Here is a 24,749-nt window from a genome sequence, read left to right as displayed (position 1 = left end):
GGACGTCTGTAAAAGCATGGCTTTCATTCTTCTCAAAGCATCAAACAGTATTAATACAACATTTACCGAAGGCCATAATGGTGCCCCCCTGACTGTATTTGTTGGTGGAAACAATACCTGCACACAGCAAGTAACCTGGAGCTCACGGTTACCAGATATGCGATTTCCAGAAGCATCCAACAGCAACCTTGATCGTTCAGCATCAAGTAACTCCCATTCGAAAGTAGCCTGAACACTGGAGTGATCACACCAGCTGTAATACCCCTCAAGTGACAGGATAAATTCGCTACTAAACCGTTACATTCCCCATACAGTATTATATCCTGACATATGAGTGATCCACTTAAAGTGTCTTCAAAGTTTGTACCGCTGAAAAACACTCCCCACTCCGGCATCAAAATCTGTACAATAATTCCCAAGATTCCTTGATGAATTCCCTACCCATTTCTTCATATCTGCCTGTCTGCCTCTGTTCAAGGCAATATTGAAATTGAAAAGTAGTGAACGGTAGAGTTCTGTGGCCATGGATTAACCATTCTGTGGATGGTGATTCTGCCGCTGTAAAGGCTAATCTATCCAGTTTTTCAATACGCAGCATTGTATATTTTGCGACACTTTGTGCCATCTCTATCTGTTTTTCTGTTAGGTTGTATGAAGAAAACAGAGATGTACTGTTGATGAAACGCCAAGGCACATAACCTGCGCACAAAGATTGCAACGTCCAGCTTAACAATATAACAATTGGGATTGCACGTGTTGTAATATGGACAAATCCTGTTCTAATATGTCTATTGCAGAAGATACAATGCTGCCCAGTGAATACATCCTGGAGGTTAGTGTAGTTAAACCATTGTCAACCACGGCTAGAGCTTTCTCTAAGTTTATACAATCTATTTCTCGTAATCTCCCCATGGTCTCTTGTTTGGATATTTTCCAGATTTCATTATAGACAGCATAATAGAAACGTTTGTGACGTGGCTTTCTAGGACCTAATAAAAAATCTTGTAGATCCACATCCTTTGTAAGGATAAATGTTGTTTCACTTGTGACAGTGTTGAGGTTCTTAGCCAATCGAGGCATAACTTCTCAACACTGTACAGTGTTACTACCCCTGGATGTGCCCTCTGTACTTAGCGTGGATCTGGCCTGTTAATATTAAACCCTTTGGTTTTACCCATGAATCTTTCCTGACATCTGTTGGTCTCTGTGGGCCAAATCAACCATGCCTTCCAATGGGGGTCTGATCTATTGTATTGCATGATCTCATCTAACGTAATCCCTTATTGTGATGTTATGTTATCCTCTGTGTGTGATGGTGTGGGCATCCAAGGTGTATTCAAGTCTTTGTTCTTGGCTATTCCAAGACAGGTAGTTTGTTGCACAGTTTCATTCAAAAACCTTATTTGCCAAGGAATGAGGCATACTCGAAATAGAGCTTCTGTTCCCTTGACCTGCCAGTCTCTAGTACCCCAGACCAATCATAAGTCTATAGTGTCTTTCCATGAGTCGAAACCTTGTTCAGACAAATGGGCCATAAAGGAGGCAGAATAAATCTGTTTGGTGTTTGTCAACATATTTTTCTGTGATGGTGGTGGTGCAACCTTAGAATAATATGAGGCTGGGTCAGACGTGCTTAATCCTGAAAAATATGGAAATATCTGTGCAAATGTCTTTGAACTGCTTTTCGGCGGTGTAGGGCAATTTTCCCATTGGAGGTAGGTAAAAACATTTCTGTGATTAGCAGATATATGCAAAAAATGAGGACTATAATGTTGACAGCCATACATTGTTTCAAAATCTGATGTGTCTTCCAACATTTCACTATTGGAAAAGGACTCAGACAACATATTATTTACAGTTTCATACTCCCAATCATCGGAAAATGTACTGGAGGTAATGATATCACTCAATGATATTTTAAATAAATATGGAATTTTTAAAAGTTCGGTCGGACCGAATATATCGTAATCAACCTTGTCCCACACTATACCATCGGGTAAAGCAACTGCTGTAATGTTCACTGATGACAAGTCTCTTTGTTCAAGATGTGATGATAGGTGAGGTTTCAGAATCAGATTCACTTCTTGTGCTGCAGAGCTTTGTCGAAGGTAAGTTCCATTTATAAGCTTGCTAAAAGGAGTTACTAAGTCTATCCAGAAAAGAAAGAAAAGTATCCCTGTAATTACCCAGAGTTCTATCAAGGTGATACCAGAAAGATCAGAAAGTCTTTAATTTGCTGGTTGTGTGTTTTTTGGGCTGTCATCGTTTCAGGTTCACTGGGATCCAATGAAAAGGTATCAACGTCGATGCAGTTTGATCAATTTTCGGTACTTCTGCAGGTCTTCTGGAAACTGTAGCTTGCTCTCATTGAGGCATGTTGATGTAGATATCTGTGTTTGGTGAAGTTGAAATTTGTCTTTCATTTTGATTTAGATTCTGATTATGAGCTTCAGGTTCAAGAGGAACGAGTACCAAGGCAATATTGCATAGTCCATTATTCCGTGCAGGGAACTCTTCAAACGTGATGAGTCTTTTTGTTTGAACTTCTTGTATGGTAGCGAGAGGAGGGCGTTATTTACTCAGGAGTACACGAGGCCTTCCATTCAGTATCGGCCACAAAGTGTGGTTTCATTAAGTCGATTGAGACAAATCTTTTCTCATTTTTTCTAGCAAGTGGCGGTAGAAGTACAGTTCTTGTTCCTTCCACGGCCAGGACAGGTACAGGCTTTCTGAATGATAGCCCAAATTCTTTTTTGTCTGCAATTTTCCCTCTGACCAGATACCTAACTATAGGGACCCAGACAGGTCTTGCCGTAACTGACTTGACTTCCCCAGTGGCGATCTGCTCAACCTGAACATTGCTTTGTAGTGCCCTGGATTCATTCAGAACATGTAAAGCAGCCAAACGAACCAGCAGCCCGTCCCTGCGCCTCAGGTTCGTCTTTGCGTGCCATCCGGTATTTCCTCAGTGTTTCCACTCTCATTACTGTTATTCCTCATTGTTGCCTTTTGCTGACTGCATTACTGTTCTACTGTGGTATTTTATTTTTACTGTACAACTGTGGTATTTAATTTTTCCCTCGCTGTACTGTTCTCTTCTTCCCACCGCTGCTGCCCCTGTGGCCCTGCCCCCCTACTCAGCTCCACTTCCGCCTCCCTACCTCTGCTCCCGCCCCCTCCCCTACTTAATGACAACCACTGCACAGTTGTGCAGTGGATGCACGCGGCGGGCGTGCCGTTGGCATGCCAAAGGTGCACCTAAGGCAAGCCCATCTGCACCCCTCCGCGACCCGACCATGACCAGCGCCAGGAACCCTGGTTCTCCTAGACCCCACCGCTACAACAACCACCCTCCATGCACTCAATCCCAGAAGACACGCCAACTGCGCAACATCCTCATCGAACACCACCCATGGGCAGCTCTCGGGCAGACCCTGATTTGCCTCCTTCTCAATGTGCTCTACCAGCACCGACACGCCATAGAAATCTGGGACCTCGACACCCTCTCGCCCGATGTCGCCTTCTTCATGGAAACCTGGACCAACGCCACCTCTGGCCCTGACATCGCAACGGGCAATCCCGACGGCTACAAAATTCAGAGAAAGGACCGCCCACCGCCCAGGAGGAGGACTCAGCATCGCACACAAGACCCCGCTTCGACTCTCTACATCCAGCACGAGTGACCCCACTCCAACACAGAACACCTCCATTTCCAGATCTAGACCAGCCCCAGGACCACGCTACATGACATCCTCATCTACACACCACCAGGACCTCGCACCCAGCCCGAAACTAACATCACTGGACTCGCCGCACCCCACGCCATCACCTCCACGGACTACATTCTACTTGGGGACCTGAACTTCCACCTCGACAACTAGAACGACCCCGACTCCACCACTCTCCTTGACAACCTCGACAACGTAGGACTGAAGCAGCTCGTCAACACGCCCACCCACAGAGCAGGTCACATCCTCGACCCCATCTTTGCGGGAGGAACTAACATCCATTTCAGCCACAGCACCCAGCCCCGCTGGACTGACCACCACTATGTCCACTTCATCTTCAACACCACCACCGCACCCAAGCCCGCCCCACGCCCGTCATGACGGAACTGGAGCAAGGTCACAGAGGAACACCTCAACACCACCGTTTGTCAAAACCCCCCCCAGCGCCACGACTGACACCAACTCCGCAGCCAGGGAATTTTACTGCTGGGTCTCGTGCAGCGCCGACAAGCTCGCACCCCTCTGCCACGCCACCAAACAACGCCCTCTGAAGGCCGCCTGGTTCCCCACAGAACTTCAAGACGCCACACGCTCCTGCAGACGCCTAGAGAAAAACTGGCAAAACCAGAAAAACACGGAAGCATGGAACAACCACAAAAGTGCCCTGAAGGAATACCACCAGCGCATAAGAGACACCAAACAAACCTTCATAAGAGACAAAGTCCAGACCAACGCGACCAATGCCAAGGCACTGTTCAACGTCGTACAGCAGTTTGCAAAACCCACCTGCAAAGCCACAGACGTCACACCTTCCCAGGAACTTTGCAACAAGCTCAGCTCCTACTTCCCTCTGAAGATCAAGGTCCTCTACGACAACTTCAGCGAACTAGCACCGGACACCACCCCCCTAACCCCCGCCTCCGATAAGCCAACCATCACATCCTGGGACCCCGCTACAGTCGAACTCATCAATGCGACCATGAAGAAAACTCACTCAGAAGCCCCAATGGACCCCTGCCCACTGCACATCTTCCACAGGGCCGCAGCCATCATTGCACCCGAACTAGGACGAACGATCAACTCCTCCCTCAGATGTGGCAGCTGCCCTTATGTCTGGAAATTGGCGGAAGTGAAACCCCTCCTCAAGAAACCAACGGCCGACCCAACGGACCTGAAAAACTACCGACCCATCTCTCTCCTCCCCTTCATGGCCAAAGTCACCGAGAGACTCGTAAATGCCCAGCTGACCACTGTTGTCGAAGAGAAATCCATCCTAAACACCTCCCAGTCTGGATTCCGCAGCAAACACAGCACCGAGACTGCCCTCCTCGCCGCCATTGGTGACATCCACATGCTATTAGGCCAGGGACACACTGTGGACCTCATCCTTCTAGACCTCTCCGCAGCCTTCGACACTGACACACATCGCACGCTGGCAGCCAGACTTCACGACGCGGGATACAACGAGCTGCCCTCAACTGGATCCATTCCTTTCACTCCGAACCCACGGAAATCAACTGCGGAGTACCCCAGGGATCATCACTCATTCCCACGCTCTTCAACATCGACATGGCCCCCCTCGCCGCCATCGTCAGACAGCATGGGCTCAGTATCATATCCTACCCCGACGACACCCAGTTCATCCTCTCACTCACGAAGAATCCCGAAAGACACCAGACTCTGCTTCCAGGAAGGAATGAAGAACGTGGCAGACTGGATGAAAGACAGCTGCTTGAAGCTCAACTCAGAGAAGACCGAGGTCCTCATCCTCAGACCAAGCACCTCCGCCTGGGACACCACCTGGTGGCCCCATACCCTCAGGAACCCACCCCTACAGACCACACTCGGAACCTCGGCATCATCCTTGACTCCTCCCTCTCCATGAACCGCCAGATTAACGCCGTCGCTTCCACTAGTTTCAACTGCCTTTGCATCCTCTGTAAGACCATCAAATGGATCACCCCCAACTGCAGAAGGACCGTCACCCACGCACTCATAACCAGCAGACTGGATACGGCAATGCCCTCTACACCAAAATCAACAGAACTCTTCTACACAAACTCCAAACCATCCAGAATGCCAAAGCCAGACTCGTCCTCGGGACACCGCATCACGAGCACATGACCCAACACCTTTGTGGCCTCCACTGGCTCCCCATCGAGAAGAGGGTCACCTTCAAACTCCTCACCCAAGCCTACAAATCCCTCAACAACATCAGACCCAAATACCTCAGCGAGAGAGTATCCTTCCACGTAAAGTCCTCGCCTTTGCACACTGTAACACTACGTGAGGACCTTTCGCCTTACAGGCATGATGCAAATTTCAGGATATGTGGCTGATTGTGACCACTTTTAAAACTGTAATATTGACTTTCGAGACACGCACATCTCACAGATGAGTGGAGACGCTTTAGGATCTTAGGAACTTTAGAAGAAACTATTCTGACGTTATTGTGACACACAAGATGTTCTTGAAATTGGTTCTTTTGCCCTAATGAAGTCCGTGGCTTATAGCCGGATGGACGAAACACATGTTGGCATGGTCTGTGGCTTGAACTTACTCTGTTAAGAAGATGGATATCATGGGAAGATACCTTGCAAACTTGGACTAATAACAAGAAGAATATATCCAGGATTGGAATTTGGACTTTATTTTGTTGCTTCGATTTGTGTGCTGTCTGCTCGGGTAGCCAACTATTTATCTTGTATCCTATGTGGGCGTTTGCCTACAGTTTACAACGCACAGTGATCCTTGTATGGTGACCCTTGAGCATCAGCACAAGATAGGATATCTACTGGTATTACTCTAATCACTTCTCCGCGCAGATTTCCCCTACTGCCTGTTCTGTTTTTGCTAAAATACATCACAGCCAAGGCCTGGAACAATCTCCCTGTGAACATCAGACACTCCCTGACCCTGCACATGTTCAGGAAGGACCTCAAAACCTGGCTCTTAGACTGATCTGGAGCCACTCCCCCAGCACCTTGAGACCCTCCCGGGTGAGTAGCACGCTATACAACCCCTGATTGATTGACTGATTGCCTTCTCAATCAAGATCAGGTACCCACATTCTCCTTCTAAATACGACCTCATAAGGAGTGACATGCCCTAGAGAACGTCTTGGCATATTATTCAATGTTCTTTGAACTCCATGCAAATGTTTTACCCAACTCTCACCCGAGCCTAATACTCTAGCTGTTAAAGACTGCTTTAAGTCCCATTTTTTCCTTTCCATTACCAAATTTCTCTCGGGATGGTACAGAGAGGAGTACTGCAATGCTGCACCCAAACCTCCCAAGGCTTCCTTGTAAGCCCTAGATCTAAACGAGGGGCCACGGTCAGAATGTAATTTGCCAATTGCGTATGTCCCTATAAAGACTTGCAAATCTTTTATAACAGCTCGAGCATCAGCCGATCACTGGGACGACTCCCATAGGAACCTAGAATAGGAATCCACTGCAACCATGATATACCTGTAAGCCCCATCTGTTTGTGAGGGGGAGCAGTGGTCCAAATAAACACACGCAAGTGGTTTGTCTGATATTAGCAATGGTTTCTGTGCTGGACATGTTACAGTGGAGTCCTTCATCTGCTGACAGATGTCGCATTTCAAGACATAGTCCTTAGTCTGCTTTGTTAATCCTGGCCACCAGTAGGGTTGTTTCAGTAAGGAAACAGTCGCCGTAACTCCTGCGTGTGCAGGACCTATACCCTCGTGTGCTGCTAGAATGAAACCTAACCTGCGATCCATATTCAGTATTACTCTATCCCCCACTCCAGGAATCTGAGCAAATGGAACGTTATTTGCATCTAACTTGTAGGAGTGCGAGTGGAAATTTTTCGATAGCGCCATTTTATTGCACGTAGCAATAATTGCAACCATAATCTCACCGTCTATTCTTGTTTTTGAATGAGTTATTGCAGCTATGGAAACCGTGTGTACAGCTCCCTTTGCGGTTTCATCAGCCAATGAATTTCCTTCAACGTGAACGCCATCACGTTGATGACTCAGTGTGTGTTTCACGTGAGCCCTTGGTAGTTCGTTTTTTAACTGCACTACCTGTTCCCATAGCGTTCTGTGCTTAATTGTGCCACCTTTCGCATCTTTGAACCCATTTTGTCCCCAGTGGTGTAAATATTAATTGTATGACTGCACACAGTAAAAGGAATCACACATGATTAGTGTGGGGAATTCTTGATCCGTATTTACCAGTACGAGTGACAGGGCTTTTAATTCTGCAAGCTGTGCTGTGCAGTGTCCTAGAGACTGGGTTTTTCCAAAACTCGAATGAAAATTTCCATCCTGCATGCGACCATTAACGATTGTGCATGCGGTGCTGTATTGCTGTTTACTCCCAATGGCCGGCTGAGCAGATCCATTGGTGTGAATGATATATTCATACTGATCTAGAGGCAATAATTCATTAGGGTGAGGATATTCTTGTTCGTATTGCAAGAATGCTTGTGGTTTTAGACTTGGGTTATACCTGTATTCTACATCTGTTACAGTAAGAGAATTATCCCATTGTATCCATCTCAGATGTAAAGCTTTAGTGTTCTGATTGCTAGCCTTTGTAACAGCCTCTAAGGCCGGTACTGGGGTTACGACTATTATTCGATTTCCCTAAGCCAGTGCTCTTTCTCTTACTACAGCAGTCTGTACTGCTGTAAGAATTTGTTCTGTTGATGCAAAGCGCATCTCAGTATTTGTGTACAAATGTGATTTGTATGCTATTTCACCTTCATTATATGTTAGGTAGGTGAATCCTCATTGACCCGCAACTACGGATCACTAAGTTGCGTACAATTACGCGTTTCTGTAAGTGTTTTGAAGCTATCATATCACCTTGTGGAGAAGAAGAATATCTGTGTGTTCCTGTGTACATTGTCTAACTGAAAGTTCAGGTCTTATCAAATCGTAGAAATGTTTAAAAATGTATGTTCTGCCAAAGTTCAGAAATCCCAGTATTGATTGTACATTTTTTTATGATTTTGGAGGTTGTAGTAGTGCACGTTTCTAAAAAGTTAGCTGCTAAGCTTTTCCCTTCACTTGAAAACTCATATCTCAGGAATAGGACATTGAGGTGGGCTATCTTTGATTTTTTTAAATAAAATCTTTAGCCTTCAGATGCAAATTCCAATATTATGGTATTTACTAATTTCAAGTGTTCCTCCAGGTCATCATTCGTTAGATAAATATCATCTACGTAGGACAATGCCTCATCATCCAGATTTTAAACTAATTCAGTTACCCTGGGGAAAATAACCCCGAGCTGTTCTTATACCCCTGGAGGAGTCTGCAAAATTGCCGCTGGGAACCTAACACAGAGAATGCGGTTAAATACCTGCTTTCAGGCACTATATTTTGGCAACAAAATACATGTGAGATATCTAGTGTTGTTTTGTATTTTTTCAACACAATGTTATTCATTAGTGCGACACTGTGTGCATTTTGTACTGCAAAAGTCTTTGTGCAAGTGTTTAGATGTCTGTAATCTAAAACTAGATGATATGACTTGTCAGGTTTCATTACGGGTGTCAGGACCCAGGCCTCTTGTTCCATCAACTGGAACAGGATATAGGTTTCCAAAATGCATGTTCTGTATAAATTAGTATCTCTTTTTAGAGAATCCCTTCCTGTGTTTCCAGGGACGTGGTGAGGTATTTATCCAAGCACCCTTATTTGTTAAATACAGCGCCAGCGGAACAAGCCCTCGCTTAGCTTACAGTTCCTGACCTGTTATCACTCCCCTTCCCGTGTGCCTTGCTGTTTCCGACCGTCGTCTGTTGCCCGATTCCAGAGATACATTGTTTCCTGCCTCCAATCCCTGTAATTGACTCGATGCCGCATTTCAGCCAAAGACGCGAGACGCGGATTTCCGAAAGCCTTGCAAGTGTATTCACAAAGCCTTATTACGCTGTTAGCAACTCCAGTTTTTTTAGTCCTCCTTATGGCATTTTTATAGTGGTGATGCTCCTATTTTGCACACCGGATATCTATTCGCGTCTCAGCCCTCTTTCACGGTGATATTTTCCTACGCGGTCAAGGCAGCAAAGATCCTCGCACCTCTTGTTGTCTTCGTCATGCCTCGAATCCCTTTTGCAATTATCTTCCACCCACGTCTCCTGCCCACCTCGCTCCCATGAAGGTTATTTGGTTTATCTCTGTTCATTATTTTTGAAACTCCCCATGGAATGACAGCACTCCGTGCCTCAAGTTATTTTTCACTTGGAAATTGAAGAGACTTTTTACCAATTTAGAGTGCACTTATGAGGAAGACTTCTTTTCCCTTTGAATTATTTGAGGACTACCTTACACAGCTGGTAAAGGAGTATTTACCTGCTCTGCAATTGCGAGTGACATTAACTCTGCTAATTCTTCACGGAGCTGGGAGACACACAGCTGGTAAATGGATTTCTTATTTTGTACAGAGCATGCATTCAGTAGATTGTAATACTCATCTGATATAGAGACTTGGAGACTCTGATAGATTTCCTTGTTCCCTTTTAGGCTACACCAATTCTTGCCCTCCTTTCAAGTGTAACCTGTTGAGCCTGCTGGGGGAAGAGAGAGGTGGTCATCTTTTAGAACTCCTACCCACATCTCCTGGAGAGAGCGATCTTATGTAAGAGTTGCTCTGTCCTCATTTTGGGTGCTATCTTCTGGGAGTGTGGGGGAACTCCTCTTTGTTACTGTGGAATTGGATCAGATCAAGGTTAGTGGTGTGCCTGACAACGGGAAACAAAGGATTATTCATTTGGGATGTGCAAGTTTCAATCACCCCTTGGTATTCAAGTTGAGCTCAGATCTCCCTGACCTGTTTTTTAGCTTCTTTCTTTATTGGATACTGCCTGTGTGGAGTCGGAGTATTGTGTAATAGAATTATGTGGTGGGTTGAATCCTCATCCCATCCAACATGGTTTTTATATAATGCTGGGGCAAGGGCTACCGCCCACTCCCGTGCATATGTACATTTTAGATATTTGGGAACAGGGTCAGAAAAGGCTGGTAAGATTACTGTTTATCCCCTAGGGCAGTCCATGACGAATGCTGGCGGCCAATCTTGTTCAGCTAATAGAATGTCATAACGAAACATCAGGTTCTCCCGAAAGAGACCTCTAAATTTCCTGGGCTTGCCCCACTCCATTTGGAGTGTTATTTCATATAACGTATGCGAGACACTTACCCTAGTATCAGGTGTTTCCACTGCGATAGAATCATTCAAGTCCTCTGTCACTAGAAATTCAATCAGGTTCTGGCGAGCTATTGTTACTTCTGCCGCACGGTCTAGCATCGTCAGAGCTCATTCCCCGTTCAGTAGTTTCATCCTCAGAATTCTGGTCATGTCTGACTTTTATCCCTGCAACCTTCTTCTTTTTGAACTGAGGTTTTGGTTTGGCTTTATCTTCTTTTTTGGAAGAATAGTCTTGAGCGTGCTGCTTGTCTCTGGACTTTGTACGCTCTTCTTGTCTGTCTGACTGTCCTTTCCTCTCCGAGTTTTTCATTGAGCCCTGAAAGGAACAAGAGGAATGTGTATCAGTATCCTGATACCTGCCAGGTTTTCAAAATTATCCCTATTCCTAAGGTTCTACCTCCTTTCGGAGGGCTCCTGTGGAGGAGAACTGCCTCTGTATTGAGATCTGTTTTCTTTATTTTTCTGTTTTTTGTTATTGTCCCACTTCTTTTTCGAGAAAGCAGGTGCCTGCTTAAGTGTGTCCTCCTCGGGACTACCCATCAGTTGGGGTTTTAATACTTTCCCACCCAAACTGTCTCTGCCCAACTCTGCATATGCAGTCTCAATTATCTTAGGTAATTCATGCTCCTGTTCTAAAGGACTGAACTCCCTTCCGCGTTGACAGATTGCCACTGATTTTTTTTTTTAACATATTTTATCACCTTTTGTATTCAACATTGCTCCTGTGATTTCAACAGTACACTTACATATTCCATATCATTTTCTTTTATCTCATATTGCATACATTTTGCTGCATTATAACATATGATAATTATTCCTAGAACAATTGCCCAGTGTGCATCTGTACAGCATTGCCCCCCACCCAACCTTTCCCCAACAACCCCCCACCCAACCCTGCGCTGCTGTTCCCTATGGTATCCTGCTATATCTTAACGGATTGCCACTGATGCTGCTTCCCCTTTAATATTTGCTAATATTATAGCGAATACCTGGACATAATTACCTAGTAATTTCATCCCTAAGTTCAGAGCAGGTTCTGCTCTGTCCTCATTTTGTATTTGTCTTAATGTTAAGAATAGGTATACATCCAGTCCTTGTTGATTCTTCATAAGTTTATTGTGGAGAAGTAAGAATCACAACCCTCACGAACCTCATTCCAGCACCAACTCCAGATCAGGTTCCAATTAGAACTAAACAACAACAGAACATGGAACACTTCATATCATGTACAGGACATGGCAAGGGTTCTTTAAAATGACATTGACATAACCATAACACATCTTCACCGCAATAATAAAAAAAAAAGTGTATATGATAAAGTTAATAGTCCCAACTAACAATAATATATATTTTTAAAAACAGCATAAAAGAATAAAAGTGCAGAATTGATTAAATATGCATACATGCATAAATAATTAATGAGAAAACATAACATAATCTTTATGCCACATCGTTTTTATTTTGAACCTATTATAATTTCTGCCTGTTGTGTGTCTATAATGATTCACAACAACACGTTGGGAAACTCTTGAATGTTGGTTGGAAACTCTAACTAATCGAGACATATTCCAGACATCACCTGAATCTAAAACAACCACATTTCTTTTGACAGCAGAAATCACAAATGGACCCATAAATCTTGAATGTCCCTTTCTCACAATCCCAGGCCTCCTCACAAGAACTGTATCTCCAACATTCCAAAAAGTCTGCCTAGTACAATGTTTATTATCAAAGTTGATTTTGTACTTGTTTTGATAATTCTTTCTTTGTAGACTCATCAGAGATAGAAGGTTGGTCAAGAAGAGAAGTATCTAACCTCATCCAAACAGGATATAGCTTACAATGTGGTTTTCTTCCCCTGAGAATGGCAAAAGGTGACACACTTGTTACACTATTTGGTGTTACTCCATGTGCCCACCAAGACTCTTTTAAGGAAACTTTTAAATATTCTTTGTTCTGAATTGCTCGTTGAGGACAACTTTTGACAATTTTGTTCATGCTCTCAGCCAAGCCATTTGCTTGTGGCGAATAAAGAGCAGTTTTAAAATGGACAATGGTCAAGCTGGAAAGAAATTGTGCCATTTCTAAAGACACAAATTGTGCTCCATTATCCATTATAAGTGTCTTCGGAATTCCTTCCCTGGAGAACTCATCTTTAAGGAATTCGATCACAATTCTAGTATTAACCATTGGAACACATTTTGTCACAACCCATTCGGACGTATAGTCTACTAACAAAATTACATATCGCTCATCATGAATTAACATCTCAAATGGACCAGCGATGTCTAAACCTAACTTAGTCCATGGCTCAACAGGTATATCAACTGGCGAAATTGGTGCGAAAAAGTTTTCTTAGATTTATCATTATTTGCACACTGCAAACAATCCTTAACTACACCTTCAACCTCATGATCCATTCCTGGCCACCAATACCATTCACGCAGCCTTGATTTGGTTTTGTTACGGCCTAAATGGCCATCATGTGCCAAATTAATCAATTTACATTTTAACTCATTAGGAGCCACTACACGTTTTCCCCCTCAGAATCTTATCATCAAAAATGCTCAACTCATTGTTCACATTAAAATAATTGTCCAGGGTAGAAGACAACATCCTTCTATCAGGCCAACCATTCACAATGACATTTTTTAACTCATTGAGACAATGATCATTTGCATAAGCTTCTCTCCATTCTTTATCCTAAAAAGCAGCTTCGCAAATCCAATTTATGCTTGTAGAATTGACATCATCAGGATCTGATTGAACAGGTAACCTCGACATACAGTCAGCCATGCAGTTATTAGAGCCAGGAACAAATTCAACCACAAAGTTATAATTAGATAATCCATCCACCCATCGAGTAATTCTGGGAGAAAAATTGTCAATCTCTCTAGAGGAAAAAATCTTCGAAAGAGGTTTGTGATCAGATCTCACAGTGAAAGGTATTCCCCATAAGAAAAATTTGAAATGAAGAACAGCCCAAAATACAGATAGTGCTTCCCGTTCAATAACGGAGTACCTTTCTTCCGCACCCCTGAACGCACTCGAAGCAAAAGCAACAACTTTCAATTCACCATTGACCATCTGAGAAAGAATAGCACCTAAACCAGAAATGCTTGCATCAGTGGATAGAATTGTCTTCTTGTTTACATCAAAGTGACCTAAAGTAGGCAATTTTGAAATGCACTCCTTCCCACATTTAAGAGCTTCATCACACTCATTAGACCAAACATATTGAGTACCTTTTTTTATTAAAGATTTCAAAGGTTGAGAAATGGAAGCAAAATTCTGGATGAAGTTCGAGCAAAACTCTGCCAAACCAAGAAAAGAACGCATTTGGTCTTTATTAATTGGTTTAGGAGCTTCCATTATGCTTTTGGCTAGCTCAATCTTAGGACTAATTCTTTCACCAGAAATTGTGTGACCAAGATCAGTTACCGCTGTAACTCTAAATTTGCATGTCTCTCTCATAATCACCAAACCTGCACAATGTAACCTTTCTAAAACTTTCCATAAAATAGCATCATGTTCCTCCAAACCGTTACCATATACCAGAATATCATCCTGAAAAATGAGGACTTTATCTAAACCCTGCAATACTTGCTTCATTACCCTTTGGAAACAAGCCGCAGCGGAAGCAACTCCAAATTGAAAAGCACCAAAAAGGCGTAACAAATGAAGTCAAATGCTTCGAGTCAGGATGCAACTTAACTTGGTGGTAAGCGGAGGATAGATCCATCACACTGAAAATCTTAGCATCTTTAATGAGAGCCAAAGTTTCTGTGATGTTCGGTAAAGGTTGTCTATCCACCCAAATAAATTTGTTTAAACCTCTCAAATCTGCACACAACCGAATTTCCTTCCCACCATCTTTAGGTGCCAAAACCACCGGAGCCAACCATTCCGAACTTTCAATCTCCTCAATAACGCCTCTTTCTTTGAGTTTTCTTATCTCGCGTTCTAATGGTTCCATCATTATGTTAGGAACTTTTCTCACCTTTGCCACAAAAGGTATTGCATAATTTTTCAAAATAATCTTGTGTTCAAAATGTTTTAAAAGTCCAAGATTACTGCCAAAAACACCAGGAAATTTTTCACAAATATCTGAAGGTAATTTTTCCTTGGAAAGTAATAAAACTTTTTGTTTGCTATTAGGAGTAAGTGTGATGCCCATGTCCCTCTGATGCCTCCAACCAAGGAGATTATCACCTCTCTTCGCTACATAGATTTTACCAACTGTCTCACGATCAGCAAATTGAATCTTCTTAACACAGTACCCAAGTACATCAATTTTCACACCTCTATAACCTACAGGATTGATGTCAGAAGGTAACAATTCTATATTCTCACTACCAAACGTGTTTGACCAATTTTTGTCACCTATCATTGTATATGGTGATCCTGAATCTGCCAACACTATTATTTTTCTCCCACCAACCATAATTTCACATTCAGGCATCTCAATGGGATCTTCACCCACACTGCCATCCTCACGTAAACTGGAAATTACTTTGGTTTCATCTCCCATATAGTTTATGTTTTGCTGTTTGAGTCCACGACATACATGGCCATAATGACCCTTCATACCACACAATTTACAAACTGCAAATCTTGCAAAACACTCTGGACTGTTTGTCCAATGTCCTTCACTGTCACATCTAAAACATTTAGGAGCATTAGATTTGATATCAGGATGGTTATATTTTTTTTGTCACATTTCTTTTCAACATCTTTATTAACTAGTGGACTAGTTTTTTCATTATTCTTATCCATTTGTTTGTCAACTCTATTGATTTTATTTACAGGTGACTGTACATCCATTGTCTTTATCAAAAGACTTTACTTTTTTCCTCATGCATCTCACGCACCCACATACTGTTATTTTGCATTTCTTCTATAATAGGAATTGCCTCTATTAAGTTTGGGTTTTTGCTTAATAATTTTTCTTGAACCTTTATGTTATTTGTGCATCTGACAATTTGACCTCCGATCAATGAATCAGTCAGATGTTCAAAATTACACGTGCGAGCTAATGTTTTGAGTGCAGCAACATAACTGGTAATTTTTTCCGTCTTGCCTTGAACCCTAGAAAAGAATTTATGTCTTTCTAAAACCACATTAATATGAGACTCAAAATGTTACTCAAGCATTAATACAGACATATCGTATACATTACTAGGTTCACCAGCATCATTACCAATTTCAATTAAATCAAGACTCTCATAAATACATCTTCCTTCAATACCTAAGTTATGTAAAAGAATGGCCTGTTTACGATAAGCAGAACATTTTCACCTCCAATAGCTATAATGTAAGAGTCAAAGATTAGTTTCCATCTTTTCCAGGGCAAAACAGGTTCATCTTTCTCTGATAAAAAATTAGGGGGCTCAGATGAAGTAGCCATAATAAAATCTTTCAATAATATTTAGAGAAAAGAGAGAAGAAAAAAAAAATAGAGCAAAAGTATGTTTCACATCCAAATATTCAAGATTGGAGAAGCTTGTCAATGATGTCCTTTAAGTGTGTATCACTGTTGAAGATGGATATGTACACACAGATTGTAAAAAAGAAGAACATTTTTTTTTACATTGTATGCATCATTGTATGCATTCCCAAATTGCCAAGTAGCTTGTATGTCTTTGTAATAGTGTGTGCATCACTGTGTGCACAGACAGTTGAAGTTCGAGAAATTTACCTCAATCTGACAGGATATTCCATCAGCTCTTCGATGATTGGAATAAAACGCTGTGAAAAATTAAATAAAGAGTATGTGAGGAATAAAAATGGCCTCCGACGTCAACACGTCATCACGTAATAGCACACATGAAAGTGGAATGAGCAGTCTAGTTGCTAACTCCCAAGATGCATTGGGAGCGACAGTTTGCTCCTGAATGCGTCATCAGAATTGTTTCTGCCTTCGTGGTGCGCACATCAGCTGGATCGCAGGTTAGTCTTGCCACACACGCTTAGTACCTTCATAATTGACAGTTGAATAATGTACAGCACCGCCAATGTGCTCTTACGTTGAATGGTGTACAGTACTTGCTGGTACGATCCGACGATCAAAATGCTCCGATCACCGTTACAGACACACCGATAATTGACGCTGTGACGGTCAGAGTGCTTCGATCTCTGTTCCGATCTCCGCTCTGACTGCGTACATGAGTACAGGCACACCAGCAATTGACTTACAGATGATTAGGATGATTTGAAGAGTACCAGGAATAAGAAGACTTTTCTTTTTCTGCGTAGGTTCGTTCCAAAATAGTAATCTGTGTAGGGTTGTTGTCCATGTGAATTTAAATTTTCGCCAATGTTAAGAATAGGTATACATCCAGTCCTTGTTGATTCTTCATAAGTTTATTGTGGAGAAGTAAGAATCACAACCCTCACGAACCTCGATCCAGCACCAACTCCAGATCAGGTTCCAATTAGAACTTGGAACACTTCATATCATGTACATGACATGGCAAGGGTTCTTTAAAATGACATTGACATAACCATAACACTTAATACATCTGGTATTACTGCTAATGACAGGATACCATGTGTTCTGGAAATATGGCAGCAAGAACTGTACCCCCAAAAGGTACAATCCTCTATCTGTGGTGTTATCCCCATGGGCAAGCAGATTGTCAGCATTCTGTGTTTTTCATAAGGGCTACTGCTCCTAGCTGTGCTTTTTTTGAGCTACCCAGAATGGCATTTGTTCACGTTTGGTTGGCTTTTTACCCATTACTGCGTGAAAAGTTTGTGGTGTGATTTTAGTTGCTTTATTTTGACCTATATTTATATTTGTTGTAGCCGTTACTGGCTGGACGATAAGTGTCCTCATGATGAACTGTGTCATGTTTCTGTAAAGTTTTAGCAGTTCTTTGAGAAGTATAAGTAAGTCTCCTCCTGGCATTGTTTCAATATCTGGATGTGTTGTCTAGGTCGCTAATACTAGCCATGTCGCTCCTTCTCTTCTGAGCGGACCAAGCATTACTTTATTTCTTGTATGGGGGAGGGCGCCTTTAAACTAGTATGAATGTTCCTGGTAAGTTAGTAGAACTTCAATGTTCTCATAGGGACAATATTCGTCCAGTATTCCACTTTCTGTATAGAAGTGAAATGTTTTTGTTCTTGCATTTACAACTGGGAATGTAACCCATGAATAGAATACTTCTGTTTCAATTGATTTGTGTGCTGCAATCACGAAAGCTACTGGTCCACCCTGGATGTTAGACGATGTGCACCTAGTTTTATGGTAACAGCATTTCTAACATTTTCTGCAATGAAAATTGCATCTGCATCTTCTTCGTTTGCTGAGAGATTTAGTTCTTGCACAACTCTATCTACGTTTCCTGTTTCTTCAGTCATTGTTTTAGATAAGAAGAGCTCTTTCAAGGGAACTAAGATAAGGTGTTTTGCACAGTTTTAGGAACAATGTGTCCTTCAAGCCTGATTAACCGACAGCCAATACATAGGATTTTTGCCTACTCAGCTGTGGCAGAGTTTGTGCCCACCCACTCCAGACGTCTCAGGGGAATTGTGAGTAGGGGTCTCTGAGACTAGCACAACTGAACTACTCAGATTCGACTGTTAAATAAATACCCAACCAACGTTGGTGGCGCCATGTTGTGTAGTTCCTATAAAACCTATACAGGATCTACACGTTCGGACAGCATACATTGTAGGATTGGTGTCAGACTGATTCTGAACACCCCCACTGGGTATATTGGCCTTTTGTACAAGCTATCTCACAGCACCACTAGTATCTCCTCTTACCAAGGAGAGAAGAGTTCTTGGCAACCATCGAACATGACAACCCTGATCCCTCAGGACCGTGGAAACAATATGCTACTTTTCTCTCTGTCACTCGTGCTTACTTAGTCTGTCTTAGAGAGAAACACAGAATAAACAAGCTGGCCGTTTTCAATAAGTATTTATTGAACAGTTGTTATTCTGGTGTAAAATAGATGAACTGCAACAACCGTTAGACAGTAGCAGGTATATAGGATCAGGGGAGCACTGTGAAAGTAAATGGATGGTAAAGCTCTACCATCTTGCAGTAATCATGAATACACACAAGTACATAAAATACATGATAATGAAAAGATGCATACTCCTATGATGACTCCCTAACTAGATGTACCTAAGTGTACCTAGCATGTGTGTAGGTATTAAGCCAAGAATCCCTATAGGATAAAGTCAACCCCATTACCTGAAGTGAGAGACTGTGGGATGCGGTCTTGGTCTCGAATTGGACACCCTGCGAGGGATGTTAGACCACTGTGAGCTGGAGTATCTGCATGTAGGAACCTCAGCATCTCTCAGTGTGTCGTCCGGGAAATCCTGGTTTCCTCTCTCTATCTTAGCAAGATGTGATGTATTCATACCCATAGGTCTCCCCAGAGGCCCTACCTTGCGGTATTACTTTGTTGGCCTAAGGATGACGTTGGGCATGAACTTTATACATAGATATTATGCAGGAGATGGTAGTACCGCTGTGCTTCCAAGAATCCTCATGCATAATGTATGAAAATATCTAACTAGGTAAAAACCCACGTTCTGAATGCAGTGTCGTATCTATGTAAAAGGTCAGTCCCTGTAAACCGTTATAAGTGTAATGTAGGGAAGAATATAGGTGAAGGGTTATGAAGTTACCTGGGCTTGTATAAGGGTACCTATATGGAAGATAACATCATCCATTTACTGTGTCATTTTGTTTTATAGTTAACATAGTGGCAGGTAACTTTCATATTACTTCTCTACCTAATATTGTACAACTGGTGTCCAGCCGATGGGTATAAGTGTTTTCAGAAGGCTTGGGCTCCTAATAAATCATATGTGTAGCGGTATTGAACATGTTATAAATCTTTAAATTGAAGAGTAACTCTGTGTGCAGGTGACAGTTAACAACTTGTGTTCAGCATGCTCCTCACAAGGATGTTGGCTCTGCAGGCTAATGATTTACATCCAAGATTTCGAGGGAAGTACCAACCACCTCAGAATTACCAGCAAGGGCAGACTCAGTACCAGGACGACAACCAATACCTGGTAACGAGACACGGCCAGTACTGGTGAGAACAAGTGAGATACCCATCTTCAATCTCAGTGACCAGATCACTGACCCCTTTACTGAATTGCTTCTTACAAAAGGTCTATATTTTGTTCCACACACTGCAGCCAACAGATTTGAAATTTTTCAAGACCTACTTAGATTCTTTCGCAAAATAAGACTTCAGGCGTTTTTTGAGGGACAAACTGACTATATACAAAATACAGATAATAGGTCAGGCCTTTCACCCACATCCACTTTTCTTCCCACATTAGAACAAGTAGGACCAGAAATAGCAATCTTTGAACATGGACTGTTCAACAAAATGTAAGCCGCCATGAAATGCATACCTACACCAACATATAATATAACTCAAGAAGAACACACAGCTTTACACAACTTAATTCAAAATAAGAACATTACAATTAAGTGTTGTGATAAGGGTGGTGGCATTGTCCTTATGGACACTAATCAATATGTCACCAATATGCAGCAAATGCTTTCACAGAACACTACATACCAATAAAAGTGGATCCCACCAAGAGGGTCTCTAAACTAATTCTGGAGATCACCACACAAGCTCTTGGTAAGAATTTCATCTGTTAGAAAGAATGGCAATACCTAAATGTAGACAAACCTAGAATATCAGCAATTTATGGGGTCCCCAAGATCCATAAGCATAGCACAAATCCACCTTACAGACCCATAGTGACCACCATTGGGTTTGTTACTGAACCCCTCTCTAAATACGTGGATGCAATATTGAGATCTCATGTCCCCAAAATTCAGTCATACATACGGGACACTAGAGACATCATCAATAAAGTGGAAGATCTTACATTCAATGAAATAAGACAAGTTATGGTAACTATGGTCATAGAAGCCCTCTATAGTAAAATCCCCCAGTCTGGGGCCATAGAGGTGGTCATATGGTTCATTGAAACCTTTAAAATTGATTGCCCCAAGACCTTTGTCATGGAATGTCCCACCATTGTCTTACAAGAGAACACTTTTGAGTTTAATGGATCCTTGTTTGAACAACCTAAGGGAGTCAGTATAGGGGCTTCTTGATCCCCGACAGTGGCCAATATATTTATGGGCTTCTTTGAATTCAAATTTGTTTACAATGAGATCGCTCCACTCAGGGAATCCATCAACAGCTGGTTTAGATATATAGACAACGTCTTTTTTTTATCTGGACAGCTGACCCAGGTGAAATGATTAAGTTTATTACTTGGTTAAACCTTTGTGATGCCAACATTTTCTTCACAGCAAATTCCAGCAACATAGAGTTTTTAGATATCATGATCAAAGTAAATGGGTAAATACTGGAAGTTGACCTCTATACAAAACCAACAGCCCGCAATACGTTGCTGCACTTCAACAGCTACCATCCGAAGGCACAAAAAACCAGCATACCTTTTGGACAGTTCCTGCGGCAAAGCAGGAATTGTACCAATTTAATAGACTTTGACACAAGAGCAGTTGAGATGAAAGCTAAGTTCATAGCCAGAGGCTACCCTAGTCGATTAGTACGTGACTCCTACAAGAGAGCACAATACTACGATAGTCAGCATCTACTAACCCTCCAAAAAACCTAAGGAGAACAACAGACTGGTATTTGTTACACGCCATTCCACAATAAATGACAAAATTCGCCACATTGTGAATTCTAATTGGCATATTTTAAATGCCACAAGAGACAGAACTACACTAATGCCAAAACCCCTCTTCACCCATCGAAAGAATAAAAATATTAAAGACTTGATAGTACGTTCCCGTATAACTAATACTTTGAAAGAACCCATAAAAACAGCACTTTGTGGTAATGCACCACCGATGGGAAACTATAAATGCATGTCATGTGTGGCATGTCAATTTGCCATAGATGCAAAGACATACATGGTAAATGGAACGAGTTTTTCACTTAAACCCTAACAAACTGTAAGACTACAAACATTGTCTATTTAATCTTATGTCCCTGTGATCAAGGATATGTGGGGGAAACCTCACGGACCATGACAACACGCCTTACTGAACATAGGTCCGCCATTAGAACAAGAAAAATAAATGCACCATTAGTTATACACTATATAGATACAAACCATTCCACCGAGGATATTAAATGGCTTATCCTCGAGAAAATCCATACTAAAGGCCCCCAAGTACAGAAATACGAAAACGCAAGGAAGTCTTTTGGATTTTTACTCTAGATACATATCAAAAAGGCATGAATAGTGAAATTCCTTGGGACCAGGCAATCAGATTCAATAACGTCTGATTATTCATCATGGTAGAATATGCCAAAATGTAGTTTGCGACCGTTTAATCCATTAAAAGAATAATTTCCACCCTTATACACGATAAGTGAATATTGAAGATTAGTGTTCAACGCTGTTAAACATTGGTTTTAGACCTCTCACGATGTATCAAATTGTCAATTCAACAAATCATCCTAATACCACCAAGATGGCTGCCGTTTTCACCCAAACAATCTATAGAGCACTGTAGCCCTCTACGTCCACCAATCAGGATCTTCTAAGGAATCTCAATCAAACGCCATCAACATATCGTTAGTATGGCCGTAACAATCAGTAATATTGCCAGCTGAACATTCGGCATCTACATACACTATTGATATACCATCAACATGGCCGCCATTATTATACAAATATTTTGCAGAGCACCGTAGCCCTTGAAGTAATCCAATCAGGAGTTTCTTGCTTGACGTGCGCAGGAAATTTCAAATATATAAAAAACAACTTCTACGATGCAAAAGCACTTTTTCTCCCGTAACTGCAATAAATCAATGCAGACACTGAGAGAAGCTCGGAAGAGCCTCCAGACAGACGGCGACGGACGTCCGTAACAAGAGTGTTTACACACAGAACCGCTGAAGCGGCTGCTCCCAGTTTTGGAGAACGCTTGTGTGACCTGTGCACGCCACGCAACCATAAACTACGGGAAAGAGATAGCCACCACAGTTAGCGGCATTTAAAAAGCCATCATGCTATCCAGGTAGAAGAATAGGGATAAAACACGTAAAAATGAGATCTCGCGGTAGTCTCCAAAAATAGAGGGGGGCCAATTATATAATCGGTTATAAATTGTATATAGCTATATAAATGTTTGTCTCAAACGCATTAGAGGCAGTAATAAATTACTCAAAATCTCAAATTTTAGAATCGCTATAGTGAATAGGAAATAGTATACATAACCTGTTCAGGGAATCAACATTAGGCTATAACCAAGTGAGAGATACCTACAAGCCCTACTCTATGGGGAAGTCTTAACTCCAATCCGTTCAGTACACTCGTTTTACTTCCATTATGCGAAGAGACATCAAAATCAGCTCTCTTTTTTCTCCTTTTTCTCCTTTCCCGCCCTCTGTTCTCAAAGATAAGTAAACTTAGAAGAATAAGTCTGGGAGCCTTGATCTTAATACCACGCTCTATGAGTAGTTCCTGACCATTGATTTTACTCTCAATAAGGTAACTGCTGGTTCAGAACGCACTAAATACATGCCTGATTTCAGACACTAACTGGTTTGGCACCACTGTACAGGCACTTTAAATCTTTGGGCTATGGAGGTCACATGCATGGGTGAGCACTATTTTGAAACTATCTCCTGAATTACAATTCTTATCTTTTAACATTCTAATCTACATCACATTTCAATTTTTTATTTCAAATGTTGGGCTAATCCTTCCCTGTGACAATGGAATCACTTAGAATAAATACGACTTTGTATGATGTATGAATTTAAGTAGGACTGATATTATGTAACCCTGAAATTCTTGAACCCTCTCTTCCAGGTTTCATATCGTACATGGCTACCTGATGAAGGCGTAATACCGAATCGCGCATAGGACCCCATTCTTAGCCATGACATATATGAATGCACTTGTTTATCCTATGTATTTTCAGATGCAAAAAAGTGTGACAATGTTCTGAATAAATTATACTGTCTGTATAGAGAAAAGAACCGAAAAGAGTTATATCCAACACACTGATTTAACTGTTTTGATCTAACTGATTGATCATGTTTTATCTCTAACAGTGCATATATTGAAGAATCATAATTCTGACAAAACTAGCGACATCAGACAGGCAAGTATGAATGCACAAGTATGTCTAAAATACAGAGATTAGCATTTGTTTGAAAAATCATGAGATGGACATACCAATGAGAGTATAACCATGATTTTTTAGAAAATAACTCCTGCCTTTTGTATATATATAAATTAAAAACGTACATCAAAAGACGACAATAGAATGAATTTATAAAAAAATAATAAAAAGTGATTTTTTGATATGTAATAATTTCCGGCTGTTTGCATATTCTTCACTGTAAATTTGTTAGTCCACTATTTATTATGTTTCCGAAATGTTTTTTAACATATGTTATGTAGACCCTAATTTAGGAAGCGTTATTAGGGGTACCCCTTTTTGTGCAAACTATTACCTGGGCCTGTATCAGGGTACCTACATGGATGATAACATCCTCCAATGGGTGTGTCAGTTTGTTTTTATAGTTTACATAGTGGTAGGTAACTTTCATATTACTTTTCTACCTAATATTGTACAGCTGGTGTCCAGCCGATGGGTATAAGTGTTTTCAGAAGGCTTGGGCTCCTAATGCATCATATGTGTGTAGAGGTATTGAACATGTTTATATTGAAGATTAACTTGGTGTGCAGGTGACAGTTGACAACTTGTGGTCAGCATGCTCCTCACAAGGATGTTGGCTCTGCAGGGCAATGATTTACATAAAGCATG

General features: G+C 41.7%; 1 long non-coding RNA gene across 1 annotated transcript in view; it reads left to right on the top strand.

Moving 5' to 3' along the window:
- Nucleotides 1-24,081, top strand: part of LOC146854874 (uncharacterized) — a 271,213-nt gene extending 247,132 nt beyond the window's left edge. The window contains exon 3 of the long non-coding RNA XR_014981241.1: nucleotides 24,031-24,081. This is a non-coding gene — a long non-coding RNA (uncharacterized LOC146854874). The remainder of the gene's footprint in view (nucleotides 1-24,030) is intronic.
- The last annotated feature ends 668 nt before the right edge of the window (nucleotides 24,082-24,749 follow it).

Source organism: Triturus cristatus, chromosome 4_1, assembly GCF_964204655.1.
Source record: "Triturus cristatus chromosome 4_1, aTriCri1.1, whole genome shotgun sequence".
Classification (NCBI taxonomy): domain Eukaryota; kingdom Metazoa; phylum Chordata; class Amphibia; order Caudata; family Salamandridae; genus Triturus; species Triturus cristatus.
This window is presented reverse-complemented; position numbering and strand designations above follow the sequence as displayed.